The sequence below is a fragment of the Acinonyx jubatus genome, chromosome A1, assembly GCF_027475565.1.
Source record: "Acinonyx jubatus isolate Ajub_Pintada_27869175 chromosome A1, VMU_Ajub_asm_v1.0, whole genome shotgun sequence".
Taxonomy (NCBI): domain Eukaryota; kingdom Metazoa; phylum Chordata; class Mammalia; order Carnivora; family Felidae; genus Acinonyx; species Acinonyx jubatus.
The window spans coordinates 65,506,065-65,523,271 of record NC_069380.1 but is presented as its reverse complement, the minus strand read 5'-3'; the positions used below and the strand labels follow the sequence as shown (position 1 = coordinate 65,523,271).

General features: G+C 41.6%; 1 long non-coding RNA gene across 1 annotated transcript in view; it reads left to right on the top strand.

The window, feature by feature from the left end:
* The window catches only part of LOC128314507 (uncharacterized), a 30,973-nt gene extending 19,583 nt beyond the window's left edge, over positions 1-11,390 (top strand). The window contains exon 4 of the long non-coding RNA XR_008296233.1: positions 11,128-11,390. This is a non-coding gene — a long non-coding RNA (uncharacterized LOC128314507). The remainder of the gene's footprint in view (positions 1-11,127) is intronic.
* Positions 11,391-17,207: the final 5,817 nt, after the last annotated feature.

The following is a 17,207-nucleotide window of genomic DNA, read 5'->3' as shown; positions in this document are numbered from 1 at the left end:
TGTACCTGATGTCAAGTGTTATCTTTTATTTTCTATATTTTTTATAGAGAAATGATAGACAGTATTAAAATAATTTCAACAATTATTATGTGACACGTGTTTATAATTTTTCCTTACTTAGAGTCCCTTAAAGTATTACATTGTATAGAGTCTGACAGCTAAGAAAAAGTTCAAGTGAGGGTATCTGAAGATTTTTAGATATATACATTTCTATCTTTCACCGGATAAGCTTGTAATTTTATCAAAGAAGTATAAAACAGGGTGGAATCAGTGATGAGGCCATTATCCTGTAAAAATAGACTAAGATGAGAGATTTGTATTTATCTGACAGCTGGTTTTGGCATTATAGAAAAAAAAAAAGGAAAAATATGTAGAATTGCAACTCCTGAATGATATCCAATTTATAAGTAGTCACATGGTTACCAAGCTAAAAAGCAGTGAAATTGAACCATCCTCCAGTAAATTAAACTCATGCCAATATCCCATCTAAACTGTTAGCCCAACCGTTCTCTTCATTTCATCCGAGTTGACCCAACCCTAACCTGTCCATTGTGAAATTGTTCTTGGAGCGACAGCTACAATCCAACATTTAGTAACGGATTATTAAGTAGGGGAAAAACACAAAATGCACATCAGTCAGAACTTGATCTTGGATCCTCAATTAGAAAATATTTGCCTTGCCAGCGCTACAAGTAGTATGAGAAAAATCTTTGGTGTTTTTGTTTATATATGATTTTGAAGTTATTTTCTCTAAAAGTGCCATTTTGGTTGCTTAGTTCTTTACTGCTGGGGAGAACCTAACGTTCTCCATGGAATTCTAAAATTGTTTGCTTTCCCCAAATTACTGTATGTTACAAGATATCTTTTACATCGACTAGATGGGTTTCTGTGTCCGCATGAACGGACTATTTGCAGCTTATTCTTCGATTAACAGATAGTAATGCTGATTGTTTCAATGTGACCATTGTAACAGCTGAATTATAGCTAATCAATTCTTCAAAATTCTTTCTTAGAACAAACAGCAGATCTATTAGCAAAATTATTTGAATTAGGTTAAGCTTATTAGACACTTATGAGCTCAATATATAATTCTTTGAACATATACTTTATAACATGTAATTACACACTACAAGATTATATATATTTGAACATATATATAATTCTTTGAACATATACTTTATAATGTAAACACAACATCTACTTTATAACATGTAATTACATACTATATGATCTGAGGTGCTTTAACACTACCCTCAACATATTGTGTGAAAATTCCATAAACTTCCCGAGGAATCTCATTTTTCTCCGTAAACCTATTTAAATCATTAGCTAGTCTACCAAATAAATTAACTAGAAATAAAGCAAGATAAGGGATTCTTAGCAAAATTTTCCCTTCCTCATTCATTCATTCATTCATTCATTCATTCAATGAACCAATATTGAATATCTAGTAAGTGCCAGGCACCAGGTATTATAACAGCAAACAACAGAGACCTACACGGCCCTTAGCCTCATGGGGAAGATGAACTAGAATCAAATAAACACAAAAATGAAAACATAGTTACAAGTGATGTGGAGGAAATAAGGGAGAAGATTGGGGTGGTCTGAAAGAATAATGCACTAATTTACATTGGGCCTTCAAGGGGCATCTTTGAGGAAGTGACACTTAAGTCACCAGAACAATAAACCTGAGGCAGCCAGGTGATGAGGAAGGTGGGGTAGGATTTCCAGATAAACAACAAATAATGTTTTAGTGTAAGTTTGCAAGATTTGGGACATACTTCCACTAAGAAACTACTTGTTGCCCCTCTGAAATTAGAATGTTTCATTGAGCTGTAACTGGCATAAAACATTATGTATGAGTTTCAGGTGTACAACATAATGATCCGATATCTGTATAATTGTGAAAAGATGACAAAAAAATCTAGTTAACATCCATCATTGGACACAGTTACCATTTTTTCCCCTTGTGATGTGAACTGTTAAGATCTGTTTTTCTTAGCAGCTTTCAAACATGCAAAAACGGTATTATTCACTACGGCCACCATGCTGTACCTTCTGTCCCCAGGGCATTACGTATTTTATAACTGGAAGTTTGTACTTTTTGACTACCTGCACCTATTTTGTCCATCCGCTACCCCTGCCTCTGGCAACCACCCATCTGTTCTCTGTATCTATGAGTTGTATTGTTTCTCTGAAATTTGAGTGTAACTAGCCAGCCTGCGTTTCGTCTAGTGACCCCAGGTAGGCACAAGCCCAAAGCAATGGGAAAGCTCTGAGGTGGGGCCCCGCCCGGCCCCTTTGGACGAGGGACGGTGGCTCGCGATGGAAGGGGAAGCGGCTGCGCTGCGGCTGGACAACCGGGAGCCCAGCGTGTCTGCACGACGTTGACTTGCAGGTGTTAGTCTTTCATGCCTTGAGTTTTCTTAACGCAAACTTTTGCAGCACTCCGGTTGGGAACTCGTTGCAATTCAATATGATGGCTTTCCAATCAATATAGAAACCTGAGAAACATTCTCAGCAAATACAGGAAATGTACGCTCCAGAAAGATGTGCTTATTTTCTTGAAAGACCAGCTTACATAGGACTTTGGTGGATAAAGCATGCACGTGTTCAGTCTCTGCTTTCCACTTGGCTGTTTCATCCCGCATTGGCGCAGTCTGTTGTGGTGCGTGTAGGGGTCCTGGAAGATGCTTGCTGTCTGCGGAGGCATTGTCCTGGCAGACCGAGGTGCCCTGCAGAGGGATGGGACTCAATTCTCGCCTCTTGAAAGCTGCCCATTTCAGCCCCCTGAGGTAGTCTCCTCACACAAGCCTCTCAGGTAGCACAGAGAATTTAGTCTTTTCACATCTTTGAGTCAAGGAAAGATACTAGCTGCTGTTTGATAATTTTCTGTTTGGTGTGAGAAAGCATATTACCGTACAGCCTCCCCTGCGGGGTTTCCCCCACCCCCCCCAGGAGTGTGTACCGATGTCAAAAAAGTTTACCTTATGTTCCAAATTCAGTAACACTTAGCTGGTAGCTTTTTGTTTACATGTAATTAAGGAAGATGGCAAAGTCTTTTGCCCCATCCCTGAAGTAATCTAGGAAATAACAGAAGAAAATCAAACTATCTCTAGTCTGCAAATAGAATGGGGGCGCCTGGGTGGCTCTTCTTGGGATTCTCTCTCTCCCTCTCTCTCCCCCTCTCTCTCTCCCTCTCTGCCACTACCCCGCTCATGCTTGCTCTCCTCTCTCTCTCTCTCTCTCAAAATAAGTAACTAAACATTTAAAAACAAAAAGAACTAAAATAGAATAAAGTTAACTATAGAGTCACATATATTGGCAAGTTGGCTTCTCATATACGTGCACGCGTGCCCCTTCTGTACACATACTGATAAAGGTCCCACTGTGCACCCCACCAAGTATTTTCTAGCACTTTCAAACAAAAGGTCAAATACAGCCTTATGCAATTTATGATAGAACTCATTCACTGAGGGTCTATCATCTTAACAACCAAGCATTGTAACAAATTCCAGGGGTACTAATTAAATCATATTTAGAAATAAAGATGAAGCAATCCTGGAAATTCAAAGAGTCCCTGAAGAACAGAGTGTGGATAGTTACAAACTAAGGGTTGCAAATCTCATTATTTTTAAGATCACCAAGCATGCCTTTCTCCAAATACATGTAAGGCCTCGTATCTCTAAATTGCCTTTAGCAAAAGAAAAAGGATAAACACGCATGAAGTAATGCACAAAAGGAAATCTGCATTCCGTATTCCTTTTGGGAGGTATGTTAGTTTCCTAAGACTTTTGTAACAAAGTACCGCAGACTGGTAGCTTTGTGTCAGGCCTGGAGGCTGGCAGTCCAGATTAAGGTGTCCACAGGGTTAGTTTCTTCTAAGGCGGCGATAAAGGATCTGTCCCCGTCTCTCCCAGGCCTCTGGTGGTTTTCTGGCAACTTTTGGCACTCTCAGCTTGGAGAAGCGTCACCCAAATCTCCTGTCTACACACGGTGCTCTCCCTGTGTCTTCACATCTTCTTCCCTCTGACTGTGTCTATCTCTGTCCAAATTTCTCCCCTCTAGAAGGAAGCAATCAGATTAGAATAAAGCCCTCCCTACCGACCTCATCTTAACTTGATCATCTGAAAAGATCCTATTTCCAAATCAGGTCACGTTCACAGGCACTGGGAGTTAGGACTTCAGCATCTTTTGGGTAACCCAATTCAACTCAGAACAGGGGCGACTGAACCAATAGTGCAAATTCGTCTGCATTTAAAAACGGAAGCCCTTTGCTAAGCTGGTTTTCCTAACCTTGATTTTATTTATTTTATTTATTTATTTGTTTGTTTGTTTATTGTAAAGTTTGTTTATTTATTTATTTATTTATTTATTTATTTATTTTGAGAGAAAGACAGAGTACAAGCAGGGAAGGGTCAGAGAGAGAGGGAGAGAGAGAGAGAGAGAGAGAGAGAGAGAGAGAGAGAGAGAATCCTAAGCAGGTTCCACAGTGACAGCACAGAGACTGATGAGGGGCTCCAGCTCACCAACCATGAGATCATGACCTGAGCTGAAACCAAGAGTCAGACACTTAACCCACTGAGCCACCTAGGTGCCCTGTAACCTCAATTTTATTTAATGAAGAGTTGATGTGTGAGTCTGAAACCATTCAACCTGGACACGGGAAAGCATGTCACATGGGTAACACAAGATACTATGAGAGAAGACAGTCATGGGGGGAGCGGTAACAACTCATTTTCCTGACCCACCGACCAAAAATAAAGATCAAAAGCTCCCAAAAGATTGACTTACAACGTTACTAGTGAAATCTGATTTTGACACGTCATGATCCCTCATAAAGACAGATCGCCTAGTTACACAGTGAAAAGGGGCACAGGGCTAACTAAGAGACAGAGTCTGCCTTCCAGGCATGGCCTCCCCCAGATCGCTGGTGGTTCGGGGCAGATAATTAACTTTCTTAGTCTCAGTAGCCTCATGAGGGGGTTGGACGAGCGATCCATAATCCCTTCATAGACCTAGTCACCTTCATAGTCACCCTTCATAGACCTAGTCACCCTTCATAGACCTTAGTCACCATGGGACACTTGAAGATGTGGTGAGGTGTGTTCATGATCCCTCAGGTGGGGAAAGAAGTAGCTCTTACTCTCTTTCTTTCTTAAATTTTTTTAATGTTTATTTTTGACAGAGAGAGAGAGAGAGAGAGAGAGAGAGAGAGAGATCAAATGCAAGAAAGAGCAGGGAAGGGGCAGAGACAGAGGAAGACACAGAATCTAAAGCAGGCTCCAGGCTCTGAGCTGTCAGCACAGAGCCTGATGTGGGGCTCGAACTCACTAACCGTGAGATGCTTAACCGACTGAGCCACCCAGGTGCCCCAGAAGTAGCTCTTTCTAATGCCCCAGAGTAAGATCCTGAGGCCCAAATCTGTGTTGTCTGTACATCCCACTGATTTAACTGAGCCCTGCCAACAAATATTACTTTTGCTTTCATACGCAGTGGACTGTGGGGTCTTGGAAATATCAAGGCCCACTCACAGGAAATGAAGAACTTAGAGCAGCTCTTGCCAGGCCCCACGTCTAGGTACTTTCTTTTCTTTTAATAACTTCCTCTGTGCTCACAAGCACGAGGGAGCCACGGTGTAGCCACAATGCTACAAAAGACATGAGCGCGAAGGCCTTTGCCTTTGCGGGACGTGTTGGTCTATATGGAAGGTTAACCAAAGTCCTACCTGAACCTAAAGGAATGTGAACACATTGGTAAGTTTCCCCGTAAGGATGGAGAAAGAGCCGACACAGAGAGGGGTCAGGTCTGCGGACACTGGTCACCTTCCCTCGGGTGATTTAGAAGTGCCTGATGGCAGGGCTGAGACCCTGAGTTTTGTCTTCTCAGAACAAGAATCATACAAAGTAGTTCATGGGGCGTGAGGGTCTTTGTGACCATGAACACTCTGTTCGGCCATAAGCCGAACTACTGCTCTAATGGGTTTTCACGAGGATCCCAGTTCATATAGAATGGAAAGCTTCTTGAGAGCCTCAGAAAAGTATCCAAAACCTGGTTTCCTTTTGAATCCTTGACTGCGTCCTGCAGATACACAGAACAGAACTGGACCCATATACACCTGCGAAGAAGGGTGCTGGCACAACGTCTTCTTCCCAACATCTCAGCCAGGCTAGTGCTAGGATTTTTGTAAACATATCCAGAAAACTGTGTCTTTTCACCTGTATCCGCCCCACACATCCTTTACAGAGGGAGGGTAAATCAGGCTTCTGGAGGGCTACAGCTCCAAAGGGTGGGAGTGAAGTTAGATTTGGTTTGGTAAATGCCTCCACCTTCGTACAGGGGTTATGTAAGAGACCCGCTTTTTTTTTTTTTCCTTTCTTTTTTCTGGCAATATCTCTTGGCAGAAAGGCTTTTTTTTTGGAAACTCTTACATCAGAAGCAGTAACTGCTATTTTCCTACGTATAGTAACACATTTGAAGGGGCCTTCTTTTTGGCCAACAGTCATCAAGCTTCCAGCTTTCCATGGCGGGATATGAGTCTTCTTAGGCTGGATGTTTAAACTGGATGCTTCAGTACAAGAATGGAGGAGCGGTTTTTTTCTAGAGAACAGGTTGTTGGGTCTTGGTGAGTGAGACTGCCGGAATGGAGTCACTCCTCAAATCAGTAAGGCTGAGATTGGCCAATGATTTGTCCCTTGTCAGTAAGAGCATTCATTGGTGTTGCTGTCAAGACTTCCGGCACATGGCACACTGCAGAAATCGGAGTGTTGAGCGTATGTGCATCTTTACAGAGGCACATCCGATAATGTTGATAGGAAGTCACAGGGTGTGGGGGAAAAAAATCTGCTGGAGGAATCACTGCAGTTTCTTTTCACTGAAAATCTTGATCGAATGCCGAGCAATATTGTGGCAGATGTGATTTTGGATTTGCAGTGGGGCTTCAGGCTGAACAGGCCTAAAACAGAGCCACTCAGAGGAGTCCTTTACGAATCTCTGCAAATATAAATCCCCAGTCCCTTATTCCGGACAGGCTGGTGATGTGCTTTCTTTTTCAGTTGTCTTGAATTACTTTCCGCTGCACGTGTGTGCAAGTTACCACCTACGCTTTCTCACTCACTCGGCTCAGCACTGTCAGCAAGGACAGTCCACGATTACAAATGCACTTAGAGGGTGATTTATGCGTGGAGATAGCAGCATACTCAATGTTGCTGAGGGAGGAAAAACTCCTGATCCTTAAAGGCAATGATAATGATGTGGGTGTAAAGAGAAGTCAGGGTGAAAGAGGAAATAGGCCTTTATCACCAGCAGATCTTTCCCATCCAAGATAAACGGAATCCTTTGGACTGGCCGGTTGAATCGGTTGCCCTCCTGGCTGCATCCCACCTCCTTTCATGGTCCCATTTATCTCGTCACCTGATATTGTCTGTGCCTTAAAAACTCCCGTCACAATAGAGACTTCAAATAGGTGGGGAGGAGAATTAAGAGCTTAAAGACATCTGGTGATAGGCAACTTGGATTTAGGCTTGGACGTTATAGGATCTCCATTTTAGAACATCAAAATGTTCATTTTGTGCGGTGTGAAATGTGACTTTCAAAGATGACCCTAATCTCAGGGGAGAGATAGTCTGTCGACATATGTGAATTTCACTAGACAGCCTGTTTTTGCTTCCCTGTGAGGAATTAAAGTAGATATGCTAAAAGGTTGTACCTCTTTCAAAGCTGATTCTCCCTGCAAGAAAGTGTTGAACTGCAGTTGGCGATGGAAGGGGCCGATAAGGCGTCTAGTCAGTCACTGCCTCCGTGGGTGGCTGCTCTTTTGACATATCTGAATTCGGAGTGAGGGGCCGTTTGTAACAAAGACTCACATACAAAATTTACATGGTCAGAAAGGTTTGTAATATAACGAACGCCCTTATCATCGCTGGAATCTTTACAACAGCTTGGATGACTTTTTAATTGTGGCTTAATACAGTTAATTATGGCAACTCTTCCCCATTTTCCAGGAGGATGAATTAATATTACAGATCATTAATGCTACTAAATTGGCATAATAATATACTAGATTGAACGTCGCAGTTATGTTAAGACCTGCTTTATAATTTGGCTCTTTTGTTATTTGCCTTAAATAGGAACAGCATGCATGATGCTTGCCTCTGAACAGTGGGCTTCATGTGACCACTTGTGTCCTTTTCCTTAATAAATTATTGATACATAAAGTCCCAAATGGAAGACTTCTTCGTCTTCAGACTGTATGTGAAGCCAACATTTTCTTTCTAATATCCACTTCATCGGTATAAAAGTTAGAAAGCTCTCTGACTCTTGAGCCAGGTTTTATAATTAGACAAGACTGCATTTTACATCTGCAAAATACTCATGCTTAGTGGGGAAAAAAATGAGAAACGCGCTATGTTCCATTCTATTGCAATGGTTATACCATTTTAATCTCTTAAGTTCAATATATATCCTCTAGCAGGCTATACTTCTAGGATTTCATTTTTAGATCCTTAAGGCTGCATATATCTGTCAAACCGACATAATGAATTTAAAGTGCTAATGCCAGAAGACCAGAAAAACATTGAAATATATCCTTGGTTGATTAAATTACCACCTCCAGCTACTTTACATCCTTATGTCCAAATAGATTTTCTTTTTACTTACCAAGTGCCGGATCTGGAAGATGTGGAAGATGTAATTTTATGGTAAAAACATGCACATGTCTTTAGACAAGAGCATTTTATTTAAGCATCTTTTTAAAGTCTGTCCGGTATTTCTGTGATAGGACTTGAAATTTGATTACGGGTCCTTTCAATTACGCTCAACCTGCAGGTTAACCGGTAACTTTCAAGTGTATTCTTGGAATGGAATTCGTGTTTAATATCTGGAGTACTAGTATTCAAATGCGCATGATAACAATATTAGAAATATGTGAACTTGCTTTGCAAAAATAGAAAGACAGCAACGGATCCTAATCTTCATGTTAGAAATTGTTTCTTCAGGAACTGCCTAGATTGACCAACTGACAACTTAAGGTAGCAAAAATGACTCAGTCCTTCCTCCTAAAAGGGGATGCTTAGTCATCTAACTAGTCTGTCACAAAAGGGAGACCAGGTGGAAAATCTTATTCTTACTTGTCAAAGGTGCAGTCAAAATAATCCTAGAAATAAAAATGCTATGGATCTCAGTAAGGAGAAAATACTGGTTTTCCTTTCAACTTTTGCTCCTGGAATTTAAGGTAGAATCGAAGCTGAAAGATAGTCATGTTTTCTATATGCCTGTCATCAAAGACTTCGAGTACACTGCCTTAAACAACTCCACACACCTTCCTGTGTGCTCTTATCACACGGTCTGGTTCGTACACACTTACACACCCAGGCACACTCAATTACACAATCACAACTCTCAAATATACGCATATTTCAGTGATCACCCGCACACAAAGGAAACATAGAAGCAAATGCGGCTGCAGTGTATGGGGTTCATTTTCTATCAGAAGATGGCCCGCTATGAGCATTCGCATCCGCATCTGCTACAAGACACCCTTCCCTGGCCATCAGGCACGGGGAGGACCGATTCTGACCACATGTTCACCATCCACACCCGTCCAAATCTGACCGAGGGTGGGAGAGGATGGTTCTTCCATCTCAAGGTTAAGTTTCTGGAACCTTGCAGAAACAACACGCAATGCAAAGACAGTGGGTATCAGTGCTTAGACATCAGGGTGCCGTCACGTCTGGGGGTGAAACTAAAGACTGCAATGAACGTGAAATCAAATGACGAGAATCAGAGGAAACAGGAGCAGGGACCGAAGGCAAGAGAGCAGATTTGTAGTGCTTTGAAATGAAACGTTATAATCCCTCCGACAATCCTGTTGACTATGAGCTATAGCACTAGGAGTACAACGCAGGAAAAAAGATACATTGTGGGATAAACAGCTTCTTCTAAGGTAAAACTGAATGGCCAAAATAGATGAATAAAGACACACAATGGAGAGAGAAAAAAGAAATGAGTCAGTGGCAATATAAGCAAAAGGTAAAAGTGAACAGAGGACAGAAAGGCAGAACAGAAAAAAAATGTAAATGAGTGAGACAAAAAAGCCAAAAGACGAAGAAGAGAAAGAGAACGAGAGGGGGGAAAGAAGTAATATTTTCCTTGATAAAAATGCACAAAAGGGAAGATGAACTTTGTTCTTTTTCTCTTTCTACTCTCCTCTCTTTTTCTGCTTTTCGCCTCGCAGCACGCCAGCCTAAGCTGAGAGCTGTAATGTCATTAAATTGCAAATGCTTTTTCATTTCCGACACACACTGTTTACTTATCTGGCAAAAACATATGTTGGAAGGAATCCGTTAAATTCTGCCCATTGCCTTGGGTAAAAGTGCAATGGAAACGGACCCACCGAGCGTCCTCTTTCTTCTTCTTTAGCACTCCCCTTATCTACAAGACGGCTTCGCAGAAAACTGGCTAGTTCAATGAAAAATGAAGATACAGCGGGAGATTAGGGGAGAACACTGAGCACAAAATTCCTGGAGAGAGGGTCACTCCATTGCAAATGATTTCACTCCTCTAGATCTGCATAAATTACTATTTTTAAGGCATCTCCAAAGTCTGTATATTTTTCTCACTCTGTCAAACATTTAATTTCACGCCCCGTGTTCTGAATATGCTAAAATGCATATCTCTGATGCACCTTTAAGCCAGAAAAACGAATGCAAAATTGAAGATAAAATGATGTGATTTGCACTACAAGCCTATTACTTGAGGTATTTACATATAGTTTACCTCTGCAGTTCTGAGGATGATTTATTAAAAAAAATCTGGATTAAGCTCATATAAATATGTATAAATCTTTGTTTAGAAAATAGATTTTGCAGCTGTTGTGTCAAAAAAGTTCTTTAAGATTCTGTGAAGAATTTTCCTTTTAGCATGCTTTAAGAGGGAAAAATGGGGGACAGAATTTGACATTCTGCTTGGGGGGGGGGGAGAGTATATCCCACCATCCAGCAGTTATAAAGACTCCTTTATTACTCTTCTTTGCCCAAAGCAGCTTGGCCCGTCCTCGCTCTTTTATTATACTTATTTAATTTTCTTCTTCTTCTTTTTTTTTCCTTTTTGCTTGGGCCCAAATAATAGTGCCCTGGATTACTAAACTCAAATTAAATATCGCTGTTTAATGACTGAAACAATCGTGAGCCTTTTGGACTCATCCCCAGCCCCTGCCCTGTGGCCTTTCCCAAACTCGCCGTCTTCTAATCGATACATCCTCCAAGAGTCTCCTCACTGACACCAAGCCCTGGACCTACCCGGTGAGAGACTTGTAGCTACCGCCTTGGAAATGATTATTAACACACTGCAAGTAAGAGATCTTCTCCACTGGAGGAGCAATTCTAAAAATACTGGCGTAAAATAAAAGTTATTAAATAAATAAACAAACTGGCGTTTCGTTTAAACAATCCCCACATGTGTGTGTTAGCATCCCCCCAGCTAAATCTAGAGTTTTGCCTTTTTATCTGAAAAATGCTTCATTTAGTCTGGCTCTCGAATTCCCCCTGATCCCTGTCCCTCTGTAATCACTGTGGGGGGGGGGCGGGAATTACTCTTTGCTGTTTTCTTATTACGCTTTGGGTTTGGGAGAGTTCAGGTAACAAAGTTGACTGGTTCAGAGCTGAGCACACCCCAGACCCTGCACAGACAGCACCCCACTACGTGATAAGGGCTGGGCCCAGCTTCTGCACCACACCTGCCCAGATGTTGTGGGAACCGTTGCTTCTGGAAGCACGTAGTGGGAACAGCTCTGTCTTCAAAGCCCTCATTAATCCTTTCGCAATTAAAACAAGAAAGGATGTTTGCAGGCATTTGATCACTTTCGGTGGAGATACGAGTTTGCTTGCAAAAGATTGAATTCCAGTTCTGGTGCACTGCGCCTGCTTCAAGGTGACTAATGACGATTTGAAAGAATGAAACGGCATCGTTCTCAAAAGTTAAAGAGTCATTCTTTTTTGCACAAAACGGCTTAACAATCCCCCCTAGTGGTCTGTTTCCTGTTACTGTGATTTATGAACACTGCTTTCCCAAACTGCCTGCTCGGTTTGTTATAGGTTCATAGCAAATAACTGCAAAAAAACATAACCCAAACCAAAGGGAGCCTGGAGCTGGGATTCCCTCCTCTCCGACGCCTAGGTGCTGCTTGATTTTCTCCCCCGCACAGAGATAGGACTAAATCCCGCAAAGCCTAGCTTTCGATTTCGAGGGTGTTTCTCTGAACTGATGAACAACCCCAGCTTTCTGGTGCTTACGATCTGGACACTGAAATCAGTGGGTGGACTGACCATCATGGGGGGTAAAATGCACTCAGGCTTTCCAACATTTCCAGTGCTGGGTTTGGGTTCCTGAAGGGAAAAGGAATGAATCATAGAAGTGGTCTGTGCCCTTCTTACAGGAAGGTTTGGCTCAGACTGGATTATTTTAATCTTTCAGGAGAATTATCTTTACATGATCAAAAACCCTATTTGTTTTTCAAGAGTCCACAAAGAAAATGCCTCGTCATCACTGCTACCTCGTACTCTAGCCTTTTCTCTACTCTGCACACTAAGGGCGGGAAATCCTGTCTCCTTCAGTGTTTGCAGGTGCCATGAACTCTGGCCTTCTCCTCTGCTTCCTTCTAGACCCCTGTCAGTACATGAAGCTGGCTCACACTGAGTTGGGGCCACCTAAGTATTTCAAGCTTTGAACACTGAGAGGGAGATATCCCATTCACCTGAAAGCTAGCTTCATTTCCCTTGGCCATGCTGCCATTCATGCTCCTTTCACACTCTATGTAGAAACGGAATCTAGCACATGTTGAGGTCATATAGCATTGCCCTTGATAGCTCCGATGAGGACAGCATCAAGGTTTCTTATGTTACGGTGATATCTTTGTTCAGGCTGCTATAACAAAATACCACTCACTTGGTCACCTCACAAACTGCAGAAATTTACTACTCATAGTTCTGGGGGCTCTAAGTCCAAGATCAGGGTGCCAGTGTGGGTGGGTTTCCGTGAAGATCGTCTTCTGACGGCTGGTTTCTCCCTGTGTCTTCACGTGGTGGGAGGAGAGGGTCTGTATGGGTCCTTTATAAGAACACTAATCTCATTGATGAGGGCTCTGCCCCCAGGACCCAATCACCTCCCAAAGGCCCCATCCCCAATAGCATCACACTGGCGGATGAGGATTTCAACGTATTTATTTGGGGGAGACACAAACATTCAGAGCATAGCCCTGGAATATAGGGCTATGTTAGATATTTATTAGATACACATTTACAAAAAAATAGTACAAAACAATGCTAAGACCCTAAGCCCCGACTCACAAGAAGCTTACAACATCAGGAAAAATTAACATGTAAAAATGAATCCATTGCCAACCTCCATGCACTCCAGCCTTGGTTCGCAGACTTGTATCTAGACTATTCCCCTCAATAATGCTCGGACCGGCATTCATTTCCCTCCTTTCAGTTTCTTCAGTCTCCCTCCAGGTGCACAAAACCATCATTTCTTGCTAGAAATACTCTGGGAGCCCCAGCACCTCCTTTCATTTACTTGGTAACTCATCTTAGCCCCAGTAGCAAGAATGTTTACCTAACTGTGCGACTTTTCTTCTCAGAAATGTGCTCCAGTTCCTAACTACGTTGTCATGAAACTTCATCTTAGCTTTGAGGCCCCCTAAAAGGACTGGCCTTTTCAAGCAACCATTTAGTAGTGTAATTGTCACCTTCTTCTGTACTCTAGACCATAGTGAGTTCAACCTGTTTGCTCTTCCTTGGACCACAGCTTAGGGTTTTTTTTACACCTACACATACCTCTCCTGCACAGACAAATTGACCAAAGAGCTAATGACGCTTAGGCCTCAGGGCTCAGTCTGGCATAGGCCATTTCTAAGGCCTCCCACCAAATTTTGTGTCAGTTTTCTTAAGGAGGGTCCCCAAGATTTTATAAGGTTCAGGCCCCACAAAATTAGTACCTCCTCCAGCCCCTTTGTTGTTTTACCCAATGTGGACATCTACTCAGTCCAGAACCTTCTTGGGACTTGCACATATGCCTGTTCATTCTCTCCTTCTCTCTGAACTACATATTGTACTTGTGTGTATTGTCACTTTTAGGAGTTTGAGGATTTCCCCCTGCAATTGTGTTATCTCTCCCATTAGATGACATAATGATTCCACAGGAGGGACTGTCTCATTTTTATATTCTGTACAGAATCGAAGTCTTGGTTTCACATTTTAAGCATACCAAACAAACATTTTGACCAATTGCTTCTGAGGAAGTTTTAAACAGTTTGTTTGTAAGTATCTATATTAAAGATTATTAGAGGCGAAAACTGTAATTTCTCAATACCAAGGTATTTCTCAGGTCAAAATCAAAATAAGCAAACATTCATGGAGCATATTCACTGTTGTATCTTTAAACCCAGCATGGATAGGTAATAAATACTTCTTGAATTCATCATATGTAAGTCAGTACTGGAGGTAGAGGGTAGAGATTGTTACCCACTGACTTATATCACTAAAGAAACCAGGGCAATTTAACAGGCTTCTGGCATGGGGCTGGATCTAGAAATCACTCTTCCTCCATTGGTTCTACGTCTGTGTTGGATTCACTCCAAGCAGGTCTAATCCACACACTGACATGACTTTTAGTACCCCTAAGCATACATCCCCAGAGTGGGAGAGGAAAAAAAAAAGCTCCTTTTCCCCAAACTTTCCAACAAAAGTTGCAAAGTCAAGTCTCATTAGGCCAACTCGAGGCACAACTTGTCCCTCCTGACTTGTGCCTGGAAAAAGGACCAGAGCTGGCTGTGTGTCCTCTGGAGAGTGGGAAGGAGGTTAACCCCCATGGAAGCCACAGGGATTGGGAAAACAGTGGGAAGTAGCACCTAGCAGAAAATTGAGGAGGCCACTCCCACTTCTTTATAGAAAAATGTGAAGAATAATTAGAAAGCAAGAGAAGTCTCTTTTTTATTTCTTTTATCTTTTTAATTTTTCTTTTTATTTAAATCTAAGTTAGTTATGTAGAGTGTAATTATGATTTCACCCAGTGCTCATCCCAATAAGCATCGTCCTTAATGCCCCTTGCCTATTTAGCCCATCCGCCGACTCCAAATGCCCTCCAGCAACCTTAAGTTTGTTCTCTGTATTTAAGAGTCTCTTATGGTTTGTCTCCCTCTCTGTTTCTATCTTACTTTTGTTTCCCTTCCCGTGTTCATCTGCTGTTTCTTAAATTCCAAATAGAGTGAAATTATATGATATTTGTCTTTCTCTGACTGACTGATTTCCCTTAACATAATACACTCTAGTTCCATCCATGTTGTTGTAACTGGCAAGGTTTCATTCTTTTTGATCACCGAGTAATATTCCATTGTATATACAGACCACATCTTATTTATCCATTCATCAGTCGACGGACATTTGGGCTCTTTCCATACTTTGGCTATTGTCGATAGTGCTGCTATAAACATTGGGGTGCATGTGCCCCTTTGAATCAATATTTTTGTCCTTTGGATAAATACCTAGAAGTGCAATTGCTGGGTCATAGGGTAGTTCTGTGTTTCATTTTCTGAGGAACCTCCATACTGTTTTCCAGAGTGGCTGCACCAATTTGCATTCCCACTAGCAGTGTAAAAGTGTTCCTCTTTCTCCAAGTCCTCGCCAATGTCTGTCGTTGCCTGTGTTGTTAATTTTAGCCATTCTGACAGGTGTGAGGTAATATCTCATTGTGGTTTTGATTCGATTCTCTCTGATGATGAGTGATGTTGAGCATCTTTTCATGTGTCTGTTGGCCATCTGGATATCTTCTTTGGAAAAGTGTCTATTCATGTCTTTAAAGCAAGGGAAATCTTTATGATCTGCTGGTTGGAATATGATTTGGTAGAACCACTGTAAAAATAGTTTGGGGTCATGTTGTGAAATTAACATGTGTGTTGTCTGTGACCTGCAGTCTCACTGCTCAAGTGTGTCCCAGAAAACTGCTTTTAAAATAAAAAGTTTATTTATTTATTTTTGAGAGAGAGCAAGAGAGGGGGAGGGATCGAGGAAGGGGGTGAGAGAGAATCCCAAGGGTGCTCCATGCTGTCAGCACAGAGCCCAACTCAGTGCTCCATCACCTGGTTGGTGAGATCATGACTTGAGCCAAAATCAAGAGGTGGATGCTTAATTGACTGAGCCACCCAGGCTCCCCACAGAGAACTGCTTTCACACAGGCACAGTGACGTCCACGGCAGCATTGCACAGAGTTACCGATTTGGAGGTGGAAAATGGTGATCATCTATCATGCCAACTCTCTGTTTACGAGCTGGAATACGTGTATAAAGAGAAATCTTTCCTTATCTACTAATACAGTTCATATAGGGAAGACAGGGTAAATACTTTGTCACCTTTTTGCTTTATCAATTTTCAAAATCATGATTTAGCTTCCTTCAATGGCAATCAAGTTTTTGGTATTTCATGTGTTTAACCATGTTTGATGCATTTCAGTCCGTTGAGGTTAACAGTCTTCTTGATGCTCATGTCGGTCCATCTTTGGCCATGGAGAAGCTTTTCATGTTGGTTCTCAAGTCTGTTAGAAATCTTTGTTTTTCTCTTTCTGGTTCAACAAGATGCTCTGGCATCATCTTCTACATTCCCTGTGTCAAACCCAGGGCAGCAGATGCTCCAAGGAGTCCTAGTTCCTTTGAGTGAAACATGGCATACGGAGAAGGCCTGGAAGTGTTCATGGCTACTGGGCTCACCACCGGTTCTTGGTTTTTCCAATGGACAGCACTAGGAATGTATATATATTAAAGATACATGATATCAAGAGTTCATAGTGATATTTCTAATTTAAATTCAGGGCTACAGGGTTTTACTTAACCTCTTCTATACTACATTGTATCTCTCTTTTCCCATGTTGAGAATGCTACTTCTCAAAGCACTTAATACTTGATTTAAAAAAAAAAAAGCAACTTCTTTTGAATAGTTGATCATTTTTACTAATTGATCAACGTAATTGGCAATAATGTTTCAATTTTTCTTATGGTTCTAATTAAGCTCACTCAAAGAAAATTATCTCAAAGATATCATTTTTTTCCTAGAGAAAATTTTAAATTGAAGTATTTTACCTTTACATAGTTCCAACATTATTGGGGTATCCATTTCTCTTGTACTAATGCTAGTAAAATATGCAATATTGGCAATGTTAGT